General features: G+C 38.9%; 1 long non-coding RNA gene across 1 annotated transcript in view; it reads left to right on the forward strand.

The window, feature by feature from the left end:
- Positions 1 to 6,401: 6,401 nt before the first annotated feature.
- Positions 6,402 to 22,629, forward strand: part of LOC116088116 — an 86,087-nt gene continuing 69,859 nt past the window's right edge. The window contains exon 1 of the long non-coding RNA XR_004117779.1: positions 6,402 to 6,707. This is a non-coding gene — a long non-coding RNA (uncharacterized LOC116088116). The remainder of the gene's footprint in view (positions 6,708 to 22,629) is intronic.

The following is a 22,629-nucleotide window of genomic DNA, read 5'->3' on the forward strand; positions in this document are numbered from 1 at the left end:
TCAGATCATACTACAAAAGCCTATACTCAACAAAACTAAAAAACCTGGATGAAATGAACAGTTTTCTAGATAGATACCAGGTATCAAAGTTAAACCAAGATCAGATAAATGATTCAAACAGTCCTATACCTGCTAATGAAATAAAAACAGTCATTAATATTCTCCCAACCAAAAAAACCAAGGACCGGATGAGTTTAGTGCAGAGTTTTATCAGACCTTCAAAGAAGACCTAATACCAATACTCCTCAAACTGTTCCACAAAATAGAAACAGAATGTACTCTACCTAATTTGTTCTATAGAGCCACAATTACTCCTATATCTAAACCACACAAAGACCTAACAAAGAAAGAAAATTTCAGACCAACCTCCCTTATGAATATTGATGCAAAAATACTCAATAAAATTCTTTCAATAAGAATCCAAGAACACATCAAAATAATCATCCATCCTCATCAAATAGGCTTCATCCCAGGGATGCAGGGATGGTTCAATATACAGAAATCCATCAACATAATTCACTATATAAACAAACTCAAAGAAAAAAAAAGACCATATGATCATCTTACTAGATGCTGAGAAATCATTTGACAAAATCCAACACCCCTTCATGATAAAAGTCTTGGAAAGATCAGGAATTCAAGGCCTGTACTTAAAAACAGTAAAAGCAATATGTAACAAGCCAGTAGCCAACATCAAACTAAATGTAGAGAAACTTGAAGCAATCCCACTAAAATCAGGGACTAGACAAGGCTGCCCACTCTCTCCCTACCTATTCAATATTGTATTTGAAGTCCTAGCCATAGCAATTAGGCAACAAAAGGAGATCAAAGGGATACGAATTGGAAAGGAAGAAGTCAAATTGACACTATTTGCTGATGATATGATATTATACTTAAGTGACCCCAAAAATTCCACCAGAAAGCTCCAAACCTGATAAACAACTTCAGCAAAGTAGCTGGATATAAAATTCACTCAAGCAAATCAGTAGCCTTCTTCTACACAAAGGATAAACAGGCAGAGAAAGAAATTAGGGAAACAAGACCCTTTACAATAGTCACAAATAATATAAAATACCTTGGTGTAACTCTAACTAAGCAAGTAAAAGATCTATTTGACAAGAACTTCAAATCTCTGAAGAAAGAAATTGAAGAAGATCTCAGAAGATGGATAGATCTCTCATGCTCATAGATTGGCAGGATTAATATAGTAAAAATGGCCATCTTGATGAAAGCAATCTACAGATTCAATGTTTCCCCATCAAATTTTCTCATCAAAATTCGAACTTAATTCTTCACTCACTTAGAAAGAACAATTTGCAAATTCATCTGGAATAAGAAATAACCTAGGAGAGCAAAAAGTATTCTCAACAATAAAAGAACCTCTGGTAGAATCACCATCCAGGACCTTAAGCTGTACTGCAAAGCAATTGTGATAAAAAACTGCATGGTATTGGTACAGAGACAGGCAGGTAGACCAATGGGATAGAATTGAAGACCCAGAAATGAACCCACACACCTATGGTCACTTGATCCTTGACAAAAAAGCTAAAACTATCCAGTGGGGAAAAAGACAGCATTTTAAATAAATAGTGCTGGCTCAACTGGCAGTTACCATGTAGAAAAGTGCAAATCGATCTATTCCTATCTCCTTGTACAAAGCTCAAGTACAAGTGGATCAAGGACCTGAAACACTGAAACTAATAGAAAAGAAAGTGGAGAAGAACCTCGAGCACATTGACACAGGGGAAAATTTTCTGAACCAATAGCTTATGCTCTAAGATCAAGAGTTAACAATTGTGACCTCATAAAATTACAAAGCTTCTGTAAGGCAAAAGACACTGTCAATAGGACAAAATGGAAGCCAAACATTGGGAAAAGGCCTTTACCAATTTTATATCTGATATAGGGCTAATATACAATGTATACAACGAACTCAAGAAGTTAGACTCTAGAGCACAAAATAGCACTATTAAAAAAATGGGGTACAGTACTAAACAAAGAATTCTCAACTGACACATACCGAATGGCTGAGAACTACCTAAAAAATGTTCAACATCCTTAGTCATCAGGGAAATGCAAATCAAAACAACTCTGAGATTCTACCTCACACCAGTCAGAATGGCTAGGATAAAAAACTCAGGTGACATCAGATGCTGGTGAGGTTGTCGAGAAAGAGGAACGCTCCTTCATTGCTGATGGGATTGCAAGGTGGTTCAACCCCTCTTGAAATCAGTTTGACAGTTCCTTCGGAAACTGGACATAGTAGTACTGAGGACCTAGCTCATCTTCAGGCATATACCCAGAAGATGCTCCAGCATGTATTAAGAACACATGCTCCACTATGTTCATAGCAAGCAGCCTTATTTATAATAACCAGAAACTGGAAACAACCCAGATGTCCCTCAACAGAGTAGTGGATATACAAAATGTGGTACATCTACACAATAGAGTACAATTCAGCTATTACAAACAATGAATTTATGAAATTTTTAGAGAAATGGATGGATCTGGAGAATATAATCCTGAGTGATGTAACCTAATCACAAAAGAACACACATGGTATGCACTCTCTGATAAGTGGATATTAGCCCAGAAAATCGGAATACACAAAGTACAATCCACAAAACACAAGAAACTCAAGAAGGAAGACCAAAGTGTGGATACTTCATTCCTTATTAAAAGGGGGAACAAAATACCCATGGAAGGAGTTGCGGAATCAAACTATGAAGCAGAGACTGAAGGGAGGACAATCCAGAGACTGCTCCACCTGAGAGTCCTTCCTATATTCAATCATCAAACCCAGACACTATTGTGGTTGCCAGCAAGTGCTGACTGACAGAAGCCTCATATAGCTGTCTCCTTAGAGGCTCTGATAGTATCTGACTATACATAAGTGGAGGCTCACAACCATCCACTGGACTGAGTACAGCATCCCCAATGAAGGAAGTAGAGAAAGGACCCAAGGAGCTGAAGGGTTTGCAGCCCTTTAGCACGAACAACAATATGAACTAACTAGTACCCTCAGAGCTCCCAGGGACTAAACCACCAACCAAAGAGTACACATGGTTGAACTAATTGCTCGAGCAGCATATGTAGCAGAGGATGGCTAAGTCAGTCATCAATTCAAGGAGAGGCCCTTGGCCCTGTGAAGGTTCTATGCCCTAGTGTAGGGGAATGCCAGTGCCAGGAACTGGGTGAGGGTGGATAGGTGAGCATGGGGTAGGGGAGGGAATAGAGTTTTTTTTTCAGAGGGGAAACCAGGAAAGTGAATCATACTTGAAATGTAAATAAATAAAATGTCCAATAAAAAAATAAAAAGAAAAGCTGTAGCTGGAAAAAAAGACATTTCTAAGGTAAAGAAAAAATGTAATTTGAAAAGTCATATTCTTATTTCTCATGAACGATTTCATTTCAGTTGAAATAAGGCATTGTATGACCTTATTGTTGACATGTTGACTGTATAATTTTATGGACGTTAAATTTTTGAAACCACATAAAACAATCCTGCATAATTATAGTTGATTGTGTTCATTATTACAAAAATATAATGTCACTCAATAAAACAATAAGTTAATAATTTCAAATAGGATTTCTTAGACATATATTATTAAATATGGCAGAGGGAGGCATTATTTGACTACATTGGTGGAATAGAAAAATCAGACTTAATTATACTAGATAGTAAATTGCTGTCAGGTTACTGGTTGTCCTCTATGGGGTCCAATGGCATAACTTTTAATTCTAATTCTTCACTAATAGCCAGTATTTAAGTAACTGTTTTAAAAGATTAATAGTCACAGTATGAGTTAACTTAATTTTACCTATGGTTGAAGTATAACTTGCTACTTTCAATTATTATGAAACATGATTAGAAATATTATGGTAAGAGAGAGGCCCAGTGATATGAAGATGGGCAGCTCTTTGTGTGTGGTACATGTGGGTACTTTGGCAAGTATAAAAGACATGTTTTAGAACATCATAATACTAAATTAATTATTAATTAATGTATTTATCTTCCTCTTAGGTTCCCTCTTATTCACATTGTGTCTTCTACCAAAGAAAAAGTCAAACCCCCTCTGGCAACATGTATCTTGTTTATTGGAATTTTCTTGTCATAACAAGCATCACATATACATTATTGAATGAAGAAACAAAGTTCAGCAGATATAAATGGAATTATAGATTAGAGCCTTATAAAGGAAGATTGTACATATCACAGTTGCTCACCTCTACTGATCACATGTTCAAAGCCAAGATTCTGTGTTTCCATGTAATTAAATGCACAGTCTTCTATAAGGAGACCAGTTGAGATCCTCAGATTGATGTTGCTCTGTGCTTCCAGTTTGGCTGATCCAGAGATATTCTGACATTAGACTACACCTACATTTACTAATAAAAAAACAAGACGTGTTTTTATAATGAATTTCAGGATATGGCCTGGTCCTCTAGACACTGTTTATTGTCACCTAATGTAACCATGACTTGAATATAAATGTATTCCACATTATCTTATTTGAAATGAAATTTACTGAAGGGTAACCCTCCCTTTTTTGGAAATGCTGTATTTGTATATTCTCTTTGTTGTCTTACATTTTTAGAAATATATTTTAAAATTTTATGTGTAGGAATGTTTTGCCTGTATATGTGTATCACATGCATACCTGGTAAGTACTCTTAAACACTGAGCCATCTTTCCAGCCCCACCTCAGTTTTTTTGTTTCTTTGGTTTTTGTTTTGTTTTTAATCTCTTGCTGTGATAACATACTCTGATAATAGGAATTTAAGGGATAAATGGCTTATTTTGGCTCATAGTTTTAGGATGCAGTTCATCACAGTGGGGGTGGAAAGGCAACAAGAGCTTGAAGCAGTTGGTTTCATTCGACAACATAGCAAGAAAAGGCAGAAAATTGAATACATACAGTGGCTCTGTCTGGGATCATGGTCATGGTGTGCCTACAGTAAGTGGGTTTTTCTACCACAATGTAAACAAGACAATGCAGCACAAGGATGACTAGAGGCCCCTTTTTTGGGTGATTCTAGACTCTGTCCAGTTGACAATTAACCACTGCACCACAAGATTCTTTGTTCACTTATTTCCTAGACAAAAAAATCTAAAATTCTCCACTGTTGTTTCCCTTGATAATATCTGTTAAAATATCTCACACAGTATGAATTCACTGGAGGTAGACTCCAGCCCATTTTAACACACACACACACACACACACACACACACACACACACCACACTTCTTATCAATCTGATCTTTAAAAAACTGAATATTAAAACACATAGGTGTAGATGTAGAAAATTAACTACAAAATCAATCTTTGGATCATTAGTTCTGGCTAAGTGTTTTCAAGACTGTCCTCATAGTTGGCCTGAGAATAGGAATTATTCAATAATTTATTCCACAAGTATTTTATTAGCCCCCAATTTAAACTTGGCAGGCACCCAACTTAAGAAACAAAACAAAACAAAACAAAAACAACAAACAAGACAAAACAATCTAGACATAGATCCTCATCCCTCACAGAGGCAGAAGAAAGGTATTGTGAGCATAAAAAGAGAAAGAGGTATAAGGCTATGTTCTGGCAGGGTGCAGAGGAAGAGCATGCGTCAGCGGGCCCATGCCCTGAGGGACCAGACACAGCGGTATAGTATAGAATAGAGTTTATTTAGGGCATGAGGAGGGGAGTTAAAAGAGGGTAGCAGAGGCAGAGAAAGGCAGAGAGAAGGAGAGAATAGATAAGTGAAGGCCTGCCATGACCACATGGAGAGAGGGGGAAAGGGAATGGGGAGAAAGGGGCAAGAAGCAAGAGAGAGGCAGGAGTAAGAGAGTAAGAGAGAGAGGCAACTCTCCTAAGACTGGAAAAACATCCCCGAACCCATTCCTCTAGGTTCCAGAGACCCATCAACCCCAGTGTCTGCATGAAGCAGCCAGATATCACAATGACCTTATTTCTACTTCTTCATCACTTCTTTCTAATTTTTTCCTCTCTTTAATTAAGCCAAAATGGGGGAATGTTGGAATTCTGTCTGGACTCTGCAGCCGCCTGCAGCCACACAAACGAATGGGTCGTCTGGAATGGGAGTCAGGGGCTGAAAAGATTAAGGGTACCGGAAATTGGGGAAGGGGTTTGAAAAAATGAGACCAATACCTGGTGTGCTTTCAGTCCGCCATCATTAATGAATTCTCCTTGTTACAAGCCAACAGGTAGATAAAGCAAAACCCCTCCCCCAAAGTCCGTCAGCAACTTGGCCCAATCAGCAGCTTCATCTTCAGTCTCTGGAGGCGGGACTTCTGGCATAACAGGAACTTGTAGAGAGGCATGGCTATTAGCAGGAGGTTGGAGAAAGGTGTAGCTATATGTGGCAAGGTGAGGGGAGGGGGGAGTATCTGACATAATCAGCCCTTAGCTGTAGGAGGGTCACAGGACCCCACCCCCACAATTCCTGGCAGCCGCAAGGTATGCTCCTCCCCACAGTTACCTAGCAACAGCCAGGTAGGCTTGGCCCAGTATAGAAGGGGCTGCTTGGCCCCTCCTCTGGAGTCCAGACAGAATACCAACAAAAGGTTTTCTGATAGCTCAGTTCTGTGTAATCCTTGTCATGTTAAGAAGAGAAGTAGAGAATAAGCTGGTTTAGAGTCCTGAAGACTTATACAAGGCCGAGATGAAGGAACTGAGCTCCTTAGTTAAGTGGTGAAAGTGAGTAATGATGCCCTTTAGGTCTCTGGGCATCTATCTTCTGATTCTCCCTCAAAAACTCCTACTCGAACTGGTGGAAATAGGTCTAATGGAATCAGCTTGGGTCCTGTATCCACACTTAGTGAATACCAGACAGCTTCAACTCATCCAGCATAGCATACCCAGTAGCCTAGGCACACCTCTTAGCACATCGAGGAGCTGTCTGAGGTGAGCTACACTGCTTTAGTTGAGAAGTTCATAGGGAGAAGCAGCTGCACAGCTGTAGGATTTTAGTTCTCTTATATCCAAAGATGTCCTTGCATGGAGTAGAGGTGAAGTTCCTCAGAAGACTGACATCCAGAGAGATTCCCTATACATACTCCATGTTTGAGCATGTCCCTAGGATTTGGCATAGAGCGGGGTACATGTAAGTTTTGTTACTATGGAAGAACAGAAAGAAAAACTATCAAGGTGAAAATTTGTGGTGCAAAGTCAGGAGAAACCAAGGGTAAACTTCTAGATCCTCTCCAGTGGAGGTCCATAAGCTGGGTCAATTCTCTGGGAATCAGAATAGCAACAACAAAATATCTGTGAATTGTTGTTAGCCAGACAGGTTCATAAGAGACTGTGAGCCCATATTTACATTAGCTATTGGTCTTGAAAACCCTTTGCCTGGAGTACATCCAAATTCCAGGCTTTCAGGAGGAAGCAAGCGTTCAGCATGAATAAGGACCTTATCCTTTAGCCAGCCTGTGAGCATTAGTGGGAACAGTTCCAGCTTTATATTATCAGATACCAAGCAAAGGCAGACATTGCCAGTAGGCTTTTCAGAAGAGAACAGAGTCCTGCTGTGGGAACTCTTTAATACCCACAGGGCCACCTCAAATGTCCTTACTCTGTCTCTAATAGGAAACATACCACATTTACAGCCACACTCTTGGGTGAGGTATATGCTCTGTGCGATATTTAGCTGCAAGCAATACATATGCCTTTTATTTGTGCAGTTAATTCTATCACTTAAACACAGTTCACTTTCCTTGAAGATCAAGTGTCTTTTTAACATAAATCAATTGTACAGAAGCCTCCTTTGCAAATGACAGTGGGTGGGGCTCTTTCTTTGATAGCTCCAGATCTCCCATTGGGAAGGATGACATTTCATCATATATGGGGTTACTTTGTCCTTTGTTATACTTTAAAGTTCATACCACAGTATCACTATTTATTTGTCAGAGCTTTGCTTCTCTAGCACCCCTAGTGACTCTCTGTAGTGTCTGAAGGGAAGGTAGACTAAGGCCAAGTCCTCTGCCAAGTGGAAATCAGTGATCGGAGTGCTCCAGTTCAGGATGTGGTAGTGTGGATTCCTTCCTGGGTTAGAATGCCTCTCAGAGGTCAGGTTGCTCTGCTTCTCTTAGCTTCATTTGCTCCATTCTCTGTTTCTTGGGTCACTAAACCAGGGTCTCAGCTCCAGCTGTATGACACTTTATGAGGCCCCCAAAGTCTTGTGGTGTGGTCTGTGGTGTTGTATCCTTGATGGAAGGCAGACATGCAGTTTAGCAGGCGATTAACATTCTGTAGTGTGGCAGAATCTAAAACACAAATAAGCCTCTTACTAAAACTTGTCTTTCACATCCAGGGATCCAACCCACAATATGAAGGGTGAGTCTTAGATTCTGTTTTCTATATTAAAGATACACTTAACTAGTGAAAAGAAGAGAGGAGGCAAGAGAGGGAAGGCTTCCTTCATACCGCCTATGTATCTCAGCATGTCCTATGTACCCACAGGGCTTCCTTCATACCGCCTATGTATCTCAGCGTGTCCTATGTACCCACAGGGCTTCCTTCATACCGCCTATGTATCTCAGCGTGTCCTATGTACCCACAGGGCTTCCTTCATGCCGCCTATGTATCTCAGCATGTCCTATGTACCCACAGAGCACACACTGCCCTTGATGGGTGGGCAGAGTTACTGCTCAGGTATGAAGCTCACCCTCTCAGTACTATGGAAGTCACGCGTGAATTCCGCATGTGGTGGCCAGCTTCCAGCCTGGATCATCTCCAGAACTATCAGGGCATTTTTCTCTAGTAACGGGCTTTAGCTTGAGTGACTTTGATTTGGAATTGCATTTAAAATGGCAATGATTAAGTCTGAACCATAAGAGCCTCTCCAAATGCATGCAGAATTACTCTAGCAAGAAACTCAAAGAAAATGATTTTTGTGCATCTTAGAGCAAATTGAAATCTCTAACCACTTTTGTTGTTAACTCACCAGGAGGCTGAAAGTCACTACCCCTGAAAAAATTGCCTGGCTACACTTGAATAATCATTTCAAGGTTATCTTATAAAACTTCTAAGGTTATGAAAAATATGATTCCACCTTGACCTGAATTATACTTAATCATATTCTCTATGATAAATAGTGTTTATGAATAGAGAAAGAAATGGGAGTGTAAAAGTCTCCTGGTACTTTGTATACTGTCTGTATGTTAAAATGAAATGCTTGACATATACATTTGAGTATTGCTTATATTTATTAATATAACATATTTAAAGGTTGTTATTGGATAAAGAAAAAGTCCAACATAAAATAAAATACATAAAATAAAATAGAAGATAATATACTAAAAAATTTCATCCTTTCAAATTATTTCATTTTGTAAACTGAATGTTTATATGTACATACCACCCTCTCCCATTCATGGATAGTCACTGTGATGATATTAAAATATAGGGTCTTTGGGAGGTGACTGGGGTGATGTGTTTGGGGTTGGTATCTTTATTGGAAGTCAGCTAACCATGAACCATGGTGAGGGCTCTCACTGGATAACAGACCTACTAATGCCTTCATCTTGGGTTTACTCATCTCTAGAATTTTAAGTAAGGTTTTTGTTTAAGCCACACAGGCTATGATACTCTTTTATGGAAAATTTGGTAGAGTAATATAGCATATCAATTCAAATGTGTATTGAGATCAAGATACCAAGGCTCTACTGCAGTTGGGTCTATATTGATGTCTATGGCACATGTTACCACTAAAGGGCTACAGCCTGAATCTACATCAATGTCTATAAGTCATGGTGCAAGTGGGGACCTTAATAATATGGGTAGCCTGTGCTGCTGCCTGAGGCCATGTCCAGTAGGGGACCTTGTCTATGGTCTGTGATGAACCCAGAAACTAGGAAGAAAAGATCATAATTCTTGCTCCATCTGACTTTGAAGAGCAAGGAGGCTACATGGGCCATAATATTTATGACTTCAGATGCACTATTCAGAAAGAGAGACATGGAAGGCTTATGGTACAACCCCTACTCCCTTAACCCCAAAAGTAATAGCCTAGACAGGAAACATCAAAGAGAATTCTTAAAACTCTCACAGATAATCAATACAATTTTTTTTTCGAGACAGGGTTTCTCTGTGTAGCCCTGGCTGTCCTGGAACTTACTCTGTAGTCCAGGCTGGCCTTGAACTCAGAGATGCGCCTGCCTCTGCCTCCCAAGTGCTGGGATTAAAGGCATGCATCACCACTGCCCGGCAATCAATACAATTGTTATATGGGTTAAAAAAAAAAAAAGATCAAGGTACTTTGTTAAGATTAAGGCACTTTATACATTTTTAATAAGTGATATCTTGCAAAAAGTGATGCCCTTGTGCCTAATATATACGACATATAATGCCAGTGACTGTAAAGCCGCAGATCCATGGCAATGACTGAGGTTCAAAGGAACGGCAAGCCTTCTGCTGGTCCCTGTGTGGATATTGATAACGAGTGCAGAAAAATATCTACCACAACTTTTTCTCGTGGATATTTATAGCCTGAAGACTAATCCTTTCCACAGACCTCTCATGTTGAAACTTACTAAGCCTGCCTCCTTATTCAGCTGATAATAACTCTGCCTTTCTGTTTATCTGCATATAACTCCACCTGCTTGCTCAAACATATGCAACAGTCCCACCTTCATCTCCACCTCCTTGTTCAGAGGTATACAATAATTCTGTCTATGTATTCAATTTTATATAGATAATAAACACATTGACTTAGCTTCCAGGGGTTGCAGCTTGGTTTCTCCACACAAGAGTCCAGACTGATGATGAGACAGGCTGACTCCATGACAGGCCTCAAATTGGTTTAAGCCTAAAAACCCAGTCTTCAGACAGTTGGTCAGACAGCCTGAAGCAAGAACAATCGGTCCAAAACAGTTTCCAGCCCTCAGCTCGGTAAGAGTTCCAGAATATCTAAGAGATAGGGCAAGAGAAGATCACCTATCCTTGAATTCCTCAACAACAGAGTCTAGCCCCCATACCCTGATAGTGGTTTTGGAGTGTCCCTAAGAGAATAAGCAAGATAGGGTCACCTACCCCAGAATTCCCCTAATGTACTTTAAATTGAGCCTGTGAGCTCACTCGAGTGTCTCTCTATCTTGGAAATGGGAGACCCCAGCATGCTGGACTTTTGCAAAGTAAAATGCTCTGCATTTACATACTATTTGAGTCCAGGGTATCACTCTTTGGCAAACCAAGGACCCTTACAAGACCACCGGATCCCAGTTTTCCTGTGTTTCTGTCTTTCTATCATTTTTTTTATTCCTTTGCTTTCTCAGCCAAATCCCCACAGTCATGCTAGGCATGACAATTACAGGAGTTTTTAAAAGTCAGAGAATCCTCCCTGGCAGTAGTTGGATGGAGATGTGTCTATATAGAAGGAAGTTCAGTGAATTTGACATTGCTGGCTTTGAAGATGACAGAGATATGTGAAGTCAGGTAGCTATCCAGCTACTGGAGGTAGAGAAGCACTTACTAATGTGCCTAGGTTTCTGCAACAAAACTCCACAAGTGAGCAGACAAAGAAAAAAAAAAAACAAAAAAAACAAGAATTTATTATATCAGTTCCAGCCAGGGAAGCAGGTAGGCTAACTGTATATTTTCACCTCTGTCTTCACACTTCCAATACCAATATCCCCAGTCTCATTGCCAGATCTGCAACAGAGAGCTGGCTGAAGCCTCCCCTGCCCTCTGCTCCATCTCCAAGTGATCACATAGATATTCCTATTCAAAAGTCCCTTCCCCTACTCATACTTATTGCTTTATCTGAGCTTCCCAAACCAATGGGATTTCTGTGGGACCCTGCAGACTACTGCAGTCAGCTAAAGAGGTAAGGAAAGTGCAGATCTTCACCTTTCTCTCTGTTTCCCCAAATCCAATTTCCCAGCCTCATCACCAGTTCTGTAGCAGACCACTTGCTATGATGTCTCCTTCCTCTCTACTCCCTTATGTAGTGGATCACGCAGGCAGATCTTCTTCTCCAAACATCTTTTACTTTACTCATTGCTTTATCCTAGCCCCCAACAGCAGCAGAAATGCTCTGGGAACCTGCAGGTGACTTTAGCCAGTAAAACAGGTAGGCAAAATGCAGCTCCCATTCCCAGCAGACTAAGCAGATCCTGGTGAAACTCACCTCTTTCCTTTCTCCTGTGCACACCTCAGCAACCTCCTCCAAACCCAACCCCATCCCCAAGTATCTGGTCCCAATACCTAGAAACACATTTTAGCTGGAACTATCAGTGATCACACTTACCAGGTTCCCAGAAAAATTCTTTACCAGGCACCTCTAAGAATACCTCGTAAGAACCAAAGGAGGTACCAGAAAGACCCAACAAAGGGAGAGCAAACTGCAGGACCTAGAGTGATAATGTTCCCAAATCTGGATGCCTAGACACCATCAGAAAAACAGAATCAGTAACAGATAGAACAGTATGTTTCTACTACAGCACTGCAACCCTCCCAAAGCAGGGCCTGAGTACTGTAACATAGTGGAAGCATACAACAGAGATCTTAAAACAGCCTTATTAATATGATAGAAGTTCTTAAAGCATAAATGAATAAACCCCTTAAAGAAATATGTGAAAACGTAAACAAACATAGAAGGAATTTTAAGACCTGAAACTGTTTAAGACCTGAAACTGGAAACAAAACTAATAAAGGCAATCCAAAGTGCAGGAAAAGTGGAAAAAGAAAATTTAGGAACTTGACTAGGAACCTCAGAGTCAAGCCTTACTACCAGAATGCATGAGATAGAAGAGAGAATCGCAGGCATTGAGGACATGAGAGAAGAACTGAAGAATTTAGTCAAAAAAATTTGAAATCTAAAAAAGTCCTATCCTGGTACAAAACACTCAGGAAATCTGGGAAACTATGAAAAGACCAAATCTAAGAACAGGAAGAGAGGAAGGAGGAGAAACTCAGGGAAAAGGTATAGAAAATATTTTTAACAAAATCATAAAAGAAAAATTTTAATATAAAAGACGAGAATGCCTATAAAGATTTAAAAAGTTTGCAAAACAACAAATAGGTTGGAACAGGAAAAAAAGCCCCCAAAGAACATAATGATAAAAACAGTAAATGTACAGAAAAAAGAAAGAATATTAAAAACTTTAAGGGAAAAACTAGTAGCATATCAAGGAAAACATACTAGAATAATCCTTGCCTTCTCAGTGGAGACTCTAAAAGCCACAAGGGTCTGACAATGTTCTTTTGACTCAAAGATCCCACAGATGCCAGCCCAGACTACTATTACCAGCAAAACTTTCCATCATAATAGACATAAATATTTAGACACTGTATAATAAAACCAAATTTAAGCAAAAAGTATCTATAAATCCAGTATTCCAAAAAGTTCTAAAAGGAATACTTCAACCTAAAGAAGTTAATCACACTAGTGAAAGCACAGGGACTAAATCCCCCAGAATAGCAAATTTAAAGAGGGGAAACACACACACAACCACCACCACCACCACCATCATCATCAAACAACAACAAGAACAAGAGTAACAACAACACCAGGAATTAACAAACGTTGGTCATTGATATCTCTCAACACCAACGGTCCTAATTTACAAATAAAAAAGTGCACCAACAGGATGGATGTGAAAAGAGTATCTATCTTTCTGGTGTCTCCAAGAAACACTGTAAAATCAAGAGAAGATACCATTTCAGTGTAAAAGGAGGGGAAAAATATTCTAAGCAAATGGACTGAAGAAGCAAAATTGTATAGACATTTAAATATCTAACAAAATAGACTTCAAACAAAAACTAGTCAGAAGAGATAGGGAAAAATACTACATATTCATCAAAGGAAAGTCTCACCAAGTGGTTATTGCAAGTCTTAATATTTATGCACCAAGCACAAGGACACTCACATGTATAAAAGGGAGTGGGGATGTTAAAGAAAAGAAAAGAAAAGAACCAAAAGTAAATGAATAGAAACAAATAAACTGAAACATTACTACAGCTTAGATCTCCTATTATCCCTCACACACTGATAGTGGGAGACTTCAATATTCTACTCACCAAAGGATAGGCCATACCAACAAAAACTAAACAGAGAAATACTGTTCCTTCCAGTCTGAGCCACTACCCTATGCAGACGTTGGGCAATAGCACCGCACCCAGTCCCACAGCACCAAGAGGAAGCTCAACTCCCAGATGCTCTAACATGCCCAGGACCACAGGATCACAGGATCACAGGAGCTTGGTCACACCAGTATTTCAGGATCCCAGAGGCAGCTTGACTCACAGGAGCTCTGACATACCCAAGATTTCAGGATCACAGGATACCATAATCATAGGATCACAAAGTCAGCTGAACTCTGAGGAGTCCTGACACAACCAGGATTACATGAGGGACAGGTTCCAGTTAGATACAGTGAGGGCAGGTAGCACTAGAGATTATCAAATGGTGAGAGGCAAGCGTAAGAACACAAGCAACAGAAACCAAGGTTACCTGGCATCAGAACCCAGTTCTCCCACCATAGCAAGTCCTGGATACACTATCACACCAGAAAAGCAAGGTTCAGATCTAAAATCACTTCTCAAGATGATGATAGAGGACTTTAAGGAGGACATAAACAACTCCTTTTAAAAAGTACAGGAGAACACAGGTAAACAGGTAGAAACACATTCTGCTGTATGAAAGGTTTTTGTCTTCCCTGAACTCACCTTAAAGGCCATTCATCCTTTTAACAAATTTATCTCTTTTGTAAACTTGAAGGAATTTTTGTAGGCTGCAGGAAATCCATTCATATCTACCTCTCATGGGTCAAATAAACATCATCAGAATAGGTAACCGTGTCAATCAATAGCTTAAGTTTCTCCCATTCTCATGGATGGATAGGATTAACATAGTAAAAATGGCCACTCTCCCCAAAGCAGTCTACATATTCAATGCAACCCCCACCAAAATTCTAACACAATTATTCACAAGATCTTAACAGACAAGTTTCAGCTTCATTTAGAAGAAAAAAAGAACCAGGATAGTTAAAACAATCCTGAATAATGAACTGCTGGAAGTTACCACAAGTCGAGATTTCAAGTTGTACTGCACATCTATAGTAAAAAAAGTATGATACTGTCATATAAACAGACTCATTGATCAATGGAATCAAATTGAAGACCCACACATAAATCCACACACCTCTGAATACTCAATATTTTTTCATAAAGAAGCCAGAAATACACACTAGAAAAAGACAGCATCTTCAACAAATGGTGCTGGCCAAACTTGATGGCTCCATACAGGAGAATCAATATTGACATGTGCTTAACACTCTGCACAAAACTCAAGCCCAAATGAATCAGAGATCTTAAAATAAAACCAGATACACTAAATGTGATAGAAGACAAGTGAGAAATAGGCTTGAACTCAATGGCACAGGAAAAGAGTTTCTGAACTGAACACTGTTAGCACAGGCACTAAGATCAACAATTAGTAAATAGGACCTTATAAAACTGAGTATGAGACAGCATCATTCTGACTAAGTAGGAGCCTACAGAATGGAAAAAAAAGAGTTTTACAGATTATACATCCAGTAGAAGGATAAAAGTATCAAAAAAGTCAAATAACCCAATTAAAAACAAAATACAAATCTAAACAAAGAAATCTTAAAAGAATTCTCAGGGGAAAATTAAATGGCTGAGAAACACACTAAAGTGTTCAATATCTCTAGTCTTCAGGGAAATGCGAATCAAATGCAAACTTTGAGAGTTCATCTTATATCTTTCAGAATTGCCAAGATCAATAAAACAAGTGACAGTTCAAGTTGGTGAAGATGTGGAGTAAGATGAACACTTATCCATTGCTGATGGGAGTGAAAACATATACATTTGGGAATCACTGTGACAGTTCCTCAGGAAGATGAGAATGACTTACCTCAATATCCAACTATACCATTCTTGAGTATGTACTCAAAGAATGTTCCATTCTACCACAAAGACACTTTCTTAATCATGTTCATTGCAGTTTAATTCATAATATCTAGAAATCAAAAACAACCTAGATGTCCTTTAACAGAAGGCTCCCTCACACAATGAAGTATTATTCAACTGTTTAAAACACTGAAATCATGAAATTCACAGGAAAATGGATAGAACTAGAAAAATGTTCTTGAATGAGGTGTCCCATATGCAGAAATACAAATATGGTACATATTTACTTATATGTGGATATTAGCCATTAAGTAAATGATAACTATTCTATAATCTGGAGACTCAGAGAGGTTAGGTAGAGAAGTTAGTAGACTTAATCTTAAATAAGGGTACTCATCTATTAGAGGTCCCCAAATGAGGAATCCTCCCTGGTGAGCCTTGGCACTAGAGCACGTGAGTCACTTGGAGGCCAGTGCAGAGGCTCTGTGACCACAAATTTACATATGCAGAAGGTATGGAAGTGCAGGCTTGTAAACTTCCAGGCTGAGGCAGTAGGGAACATGAATTTGAATCCAGCTTTCTCTTAAAAATGAAAACAAACAAACAGACAAACATTGTACACAGAGCTATTGTAGTTTAGCAGTGAAACATCTGCCTAGTATGTAGCCAGCACTAGGGAGTGGAAGTCAGGCGTACAGGAGAGGCAAGGGTTCTCCCATGAGATGGATGACTAATTAGACTAGGACTGCCTGTGCCAGCAGGAACAATGGCTTCTATTCACATCTGTACTTATATATTAAACACCATATGCAGTATTCCCTTCTGTTCCTTGAGATAATCAATTTCCCAGCCAATATGCCCCAGTGACTCACCATGCAAACTCTGATAATGGCTCATAGCAGACAGGCTTTTTCCCCAGGTTATGAACACAGAAATACTTTTATTTAATAAGAGTCAGCCACAAAATGAAAAAGACTCTGACCTTTTTTAACAGAGTCTCCTTTCTCAGACATAATAAAAGGTACAAGGCTGTATTAATGACAGGCTTTGGAGGGATTTCTAACATTTCACTTAGGTTTTGAAAGTGGCTTTGAATTGTCATGACAAACAGCAGCAAAACAGGAGTGAAAATGGAACTATGGGTGGGGGTAACGTACACATCTATGGCAGGACAACTGTCTCAGTGAGCGTTCCATTGCACAGCAGAGTATCCTAGGCTGGTAATTTCCACAGGAAAGGGGCTTGTTTTGGTTTGTGGCTGCAAAGTTTTTGGACAAGCAATTATGTTTACTGTAGTTGTATAACTTTGAAGCAGGAAGAGGAAGAACAGGCAAAGGAGGAACAATGAGTCTGGACTCAATAAAAACCCACCTTATGGTAGATAATCTAGTCTCAACAAGAACTGCATTCATCCTTTTCAGCTATCTAATCATCTTTTTAAAGAACCCTGGCACCTCTCAACACTATGATACTGGGGGACAAATTTCAACACGTTTGGGAAGCGACTAATTGCATCTACCATATTACCAACCTTGGCACAAGGGTCTTTGACAGAGGAAGAACTAAAACCAACTCTTGTTTTCAACTTCACATGTTCCAAATTCTTAGAGTTGTCTACAGCATTTAATTCACTCTATGTTTGCCCTAGTCTTTGTACTGCTGGAATACGTTTGCACAGCCAAATCCAACTTCAGTGATATCATAACTATAAATACAGAAACACAACAAACAAACCAGTACTATCCATCAATCTATCTGTGACTAAGGTGTAACATGATCTTGTAAGTTCTTAAAGGACCTTGGAGAATTTGCTTCTACTCTTTGAGAGGAAAGAGCAACCTTAACAGATACAATCAGTATGACTGCTATAACAATGGCCATTCCCCATTCCCTGATAATATGATCCACTGATCTGAACATTTCTAAAAGTTTTCCAGGATTGAAAACATCCATTAAAAGCTCCTCCTGACTTTGCCCTACTGTGGACAAATGCTACTTCCTAACTAGAAGTTTCTTGTTTTAGGAAACAACGTTTGACTCATGTACAATGGCAATTTACATATGATCTGAGTTCAATCAATGGCAAACTCATTGGGCTTGAGAATGTATATAATTCCCAGCATTCTCATTTAAAATGAGAGGAGAGTGGATAGAGAGGTAACTCAGTAGTTAAAAGCATTGGCTGCTCTTCCAAACGACCAAGGTTTAATTCCTAGCACTCACATGGCAGCTTACAACTGTCTGTAACTTCAGCTCCAGGAATTCTGAGCCTCTCCTGGCATCCATTTACACTGCATGTACATGGTACACAGACTTATATGGTCAGGCAAAGCACACAAGTAAGACAATAAATAAAACCTCAAAAATATTTGAAATTAAAAGTGAGATGTTTACTTTGAAGTGTAAAAATTCCTATAAGGCTGGAGATCTGGTTTACTGGATAAATTTCCTTGGTACTTAGCAAAGAATCAGAGTTTGGTTTCCAGCACTTATATAGGCTGTTTACAACCTCCTATTGTTGCAGCATTTTCTCTGTCCAATCACATTAGGGCAGTGACAGGTCGGGACAGGAATAAGGAGGCCCCAATGGGGACTATTTATATTCATAGTAATTTCTGATCAAAATACTTATTTATAAGAATTACTTCAAGGCATAATCATTTAAATGAGTAAATCGTACCCTAATAAAGGTACGATTTTGTCTCATGCATAGTTTTTCATGTGAGGCATTTATGGTATCTGCAGTCCAGAGATCTGGAGAAGTCTCACTTGACCTAGACATAAGAGACAAAGCACATGACCTAGGTGGGAGTGGTGTGACCACAAACCCTGGCAGAACTATCAAAAAGAGGGAAAGTCAAGGACTGCATTGTCCCATGGAATCTCTGAATAACAGAGGTCCCCTGACATCTGGGTTTTGGTTCTGTAAAGGCCTCCTTGGACTTCTGGACTCCAGACACATGGATAAATAAGCGTCAATTGTTTTGAGCATCCACGCTCATGCCAAATTTGTTATAGTGGGCATAAGGAATCAATATAACACAAATCAGGAGAGGTTCAAAAGGTTAAATAGCATTTTATATTGTCTTCTATCAGATGTGGGCAGAAAGAGCATCTATACCATCTATCTACCTACAATGATCTTTTTTAATAAACAAAAGTCACAGGGTTTGTTACATTAAAAAGTGCCCCTAATGGAAATGTTACTTACGATCTGATGCTTTTTCCCTCCAAATCTCATGTTGATCTTTGATCCCCAAAGTCATATATGGATCATATTTATAGATGGGGCAGGCAGTACTATGTCAGGTCATGAGGTTAACTCACTTGGTAAGAACAGGAAAAAGGTCTTGAGTTAGCGCACTAACTTTTTCATGTGAGGGCTCATATTTCCTTAAGACTTCCTAGAGTCCTGTCATAAAAATCCTGGGCATACACAGAAAAGATGTTGGTACTGGCCTCATCAGCCTCTATTTTTATAGAGTACTTAGTTTGTAGAATTTGAAGATAACAGAACAAAATGATTGAGCCAATGGGGTCCTGAAAATACAAACTGAGAATCAACGTTTTGCCCTGGTATATAACTATGTGATGATGTATTAATAGCCGAAGATACAAATTTAATTTTAATAATCTTATAAAATCCATAGCAACAAACTCTTTCTTCTAGTCTCTAGCTTCCGGTATCATGGTTAAATGTATACATATGTGTCTTACCACTCTTTTCTTTGTCTTAATATCCTTACTGCACTTTGAAACTCAATTCACACTCATATTCTGGCTTACTGCCTCTCTTTAAGAGTTTCTCACCTACTTTTAAGCCTAGCAGTGCAGCTTATATTTGTTTTCTGTTCCAGAGGAGACTAGACTCTGTCCCTGTTCCTGTGCACTGAACAGATGCTGAGATCCTCCACTGACTTCTAACAATCCTTCCTCATGGTTCTTTTTCTAAATTGTTGCATCTGGCTTTGTTACTTTATTTCATTTGAAGCTTGAATTTACTTCCTTGTACATAGTGAGCATGGTTGCCCTGCAGCTTTGGTTCTTTGAGGTTTCTAATCTTCTTCTCTGTATATATTCACTGATACACTTTAAGCAGAAAATTTCTTCTTGTACACTATTATTAACATTTGAAAGAATATTCCAGAAATTGAATTGTTAGAAATAAGTTTAGGGTTCAGTGAATGTGTTTTTCCCCCTGGGGAAAATATTCCCATGTGATTTCTGTCTGAAATTTGGATCCACTACAAACCAGGGTGAAGGTTTAAAACTCTTAATTCAATGTTGGCTGCTACTAGGGGTCCACTCCATTTGCGATTTATTTCCACATAGAAAATAGCACATTAGAGTCCTAGATTATTGCAATAGGATGTACTGGGACATCACTTGAAGAGCCTTTTGTCCTCCTGTATGAGTTATTGACAACATTTACCCACTAAAGGCAGGTTGAATATCCTATTGCCTGTTATGTTCACTGATACACTTGAAAATGACCACCATTATGTATTTTAAAATTTTGTTTGCATAACAATAATAAATGTTAGCAGTATTTATTGTGGTGTTTCACTACTATGTGAATTCAGGAAATGGTGGTAAAATCACTGTAAGCAGTGTTTCTGTTTTGTCATTTCTTTGTATTTCTGGACTTTTGAGACCTTCACAATATATGTGACAAGTTGTCAGCAATAATACTCCTCTTGCTGGACTGTGAAACTCAAAATAACTCTGCCTAACTCCTGACTCTTACCACCTGGCTTCCACATTTTCCCACCTCAGCCAACCTCTGATAATCACTATTCTGTATTCAGGTTGACATTCCTTTACTGTCCACACATGGAAGAGAGAAGCATTTCTAATTTGATTGACAGTTTGTATGATTATGCTAATATCTTATATTTTGTAAACATTTATAAGCATTACAAATTCTATTCTAATTGGAAATTATGCAGATTGCCTATATGTGTCAATAGATGACACTTTAATAATTTAAAAGTACCTTTGAAAATGCCACAATGATATGGGAGAGATGCTTCTTGATATTTGAAAATACATTAATAGATTATAAAGAGAAAATTCAGATAAAGTTGCTGTTACTGAGAGGACACATAGTATCACTTTGACTACTTAGGCTTTTGTCATTTTTTATACTGTAATACCTACACTGTGATGCAAACACTTGTGTCCTGGACCTGGGTTCACATTGAAAACATGGAAGGCATCTATCTCATTTGTCCCTAGCATCTTGAGTTTCTTTTTTGGGAAAGGATGCTGTGAAAGCTAACCATCTTCCCTGTTTTCTCAGAGATCATTTTTGTGGTCATTAACCTCCCAAGCGATCCCAGCTTTCATGAAACTTCCACACATAGCCTGTGTTGCTTGCTGCAGATAGATTGTAATGTGTTCAGTAAACCTGATGCTGGTATTTGGGTCACATCTGCAGTGTTCTAATAAGGTGAGAGCTAAGAGCCAAATCTGTCATTTCCTGCCTGTCAGTGGTCCAAGAAGTTCTTTCCATGCTTGTTAGAGAGGGTCACCCCTGTTTTCTTCAAAATAATGACAAAAGTAGACATTATAGATTTGGGATGGGGTTTAGAATTTATAGAATATTGGCATGAATGGCAGATCATGTGGGTATCTCAACAGCTGGTCTCCTTCAGGACAACACTGTGCCTGTGCAGTGGTAACTTGGTCTCTCTCAGCCCAATCCCTGGTGCTCCACCCAAGCCATGCATGCCCCTCTCTAGCTCTAGAGACTGTGTCTTGAAGGTAGGCAATATATCTTTTGTTATTTATCTATTGATTCTCCTGTAGTATGTTTTTTCCATCATTTCATTTATGACTTTCTGTCATTTAGTAACTTACTTCCTTGAAGTGTATTAGAATGAAGTTGTACTATATAAGAAAACAAAATATTGTGAATGACAATAAGGTAAAACTGATTTTCAGTTCTAAAAGGATCACTTTTTAGACATGGTGCCCACCTGTTGTTTCAGCACTAAATTCATGGAGGTGGGAGGAAGCGTTGTTTAGGACAACTGTAGACTTCAAAAGAGACCATACACCAAGCAGAATACTAAGACAGGGAAGATCACTTTAATTGTATAAACAGGTTTTAAACTAAAAAACAACGATTTTAAAAGTTATTTCTTTTGTGAAAATTTTAAGAAAAAAAAAAAAAACATCTATTTTGTTTGAAAAGCAGCAAGTCTGTGCACAGAATTCTTCCAAATAAGAGATTTGATTTTTTTTTCAAATCAATACCATACCAAGCTTTACCTTGCAGGGAATCCCGCAGTTCCAGTGTTTACTTCCACTTAATAGGTATAGAATTTATTTCCATGGCAGATCATCTTCTGCCTTATTTGTAGAGAAGCATTTCTACCTGAAATTACACATGTTCCCATTTAAATAAGGTAAAACAAAACAAAGAAAACAGAGGCCATGGAGATGTATATCTGTAATCATAGCAATCCAGAGGCTGAGAAAGGAAACTAGAGAATTCCAGGTCAGCCTGTGCTGCACACCAACATCCCTTCTCTACAGCAAAAAGGTAAATAGTAAGAAGGGGTTGGAGAACTCAGTGGTTACTTGAGTGTCCAACTTCTGGGGAGAACTCCAGTTTCATTATAAGCACCCACAAGAAGCTGCTCATAACAGTCTGAAATAACTCCAGGGGATCCAACATTGTCTTCTAGCCCCTTCAGGTACTGTACTAACTTGTGGCATACACACATTCACACACACACAC

The sequence above is a fragment of the Mastomys coucha genome, unplaced genomic scaffold (genome assembly GCF_008632895.1).
Source record: "Mastomys coucha isolate ucsf_1 unplaced genomic scaffold, UCSF_Mcou_1 pScaffold14, whole genome shotgun sequence".
Lineage (NCBI taxonomy): Eukaryota > Metazoa > Chordata > Mammalia > Rodentia > Muridae > Mastomys > Mastomys coucha.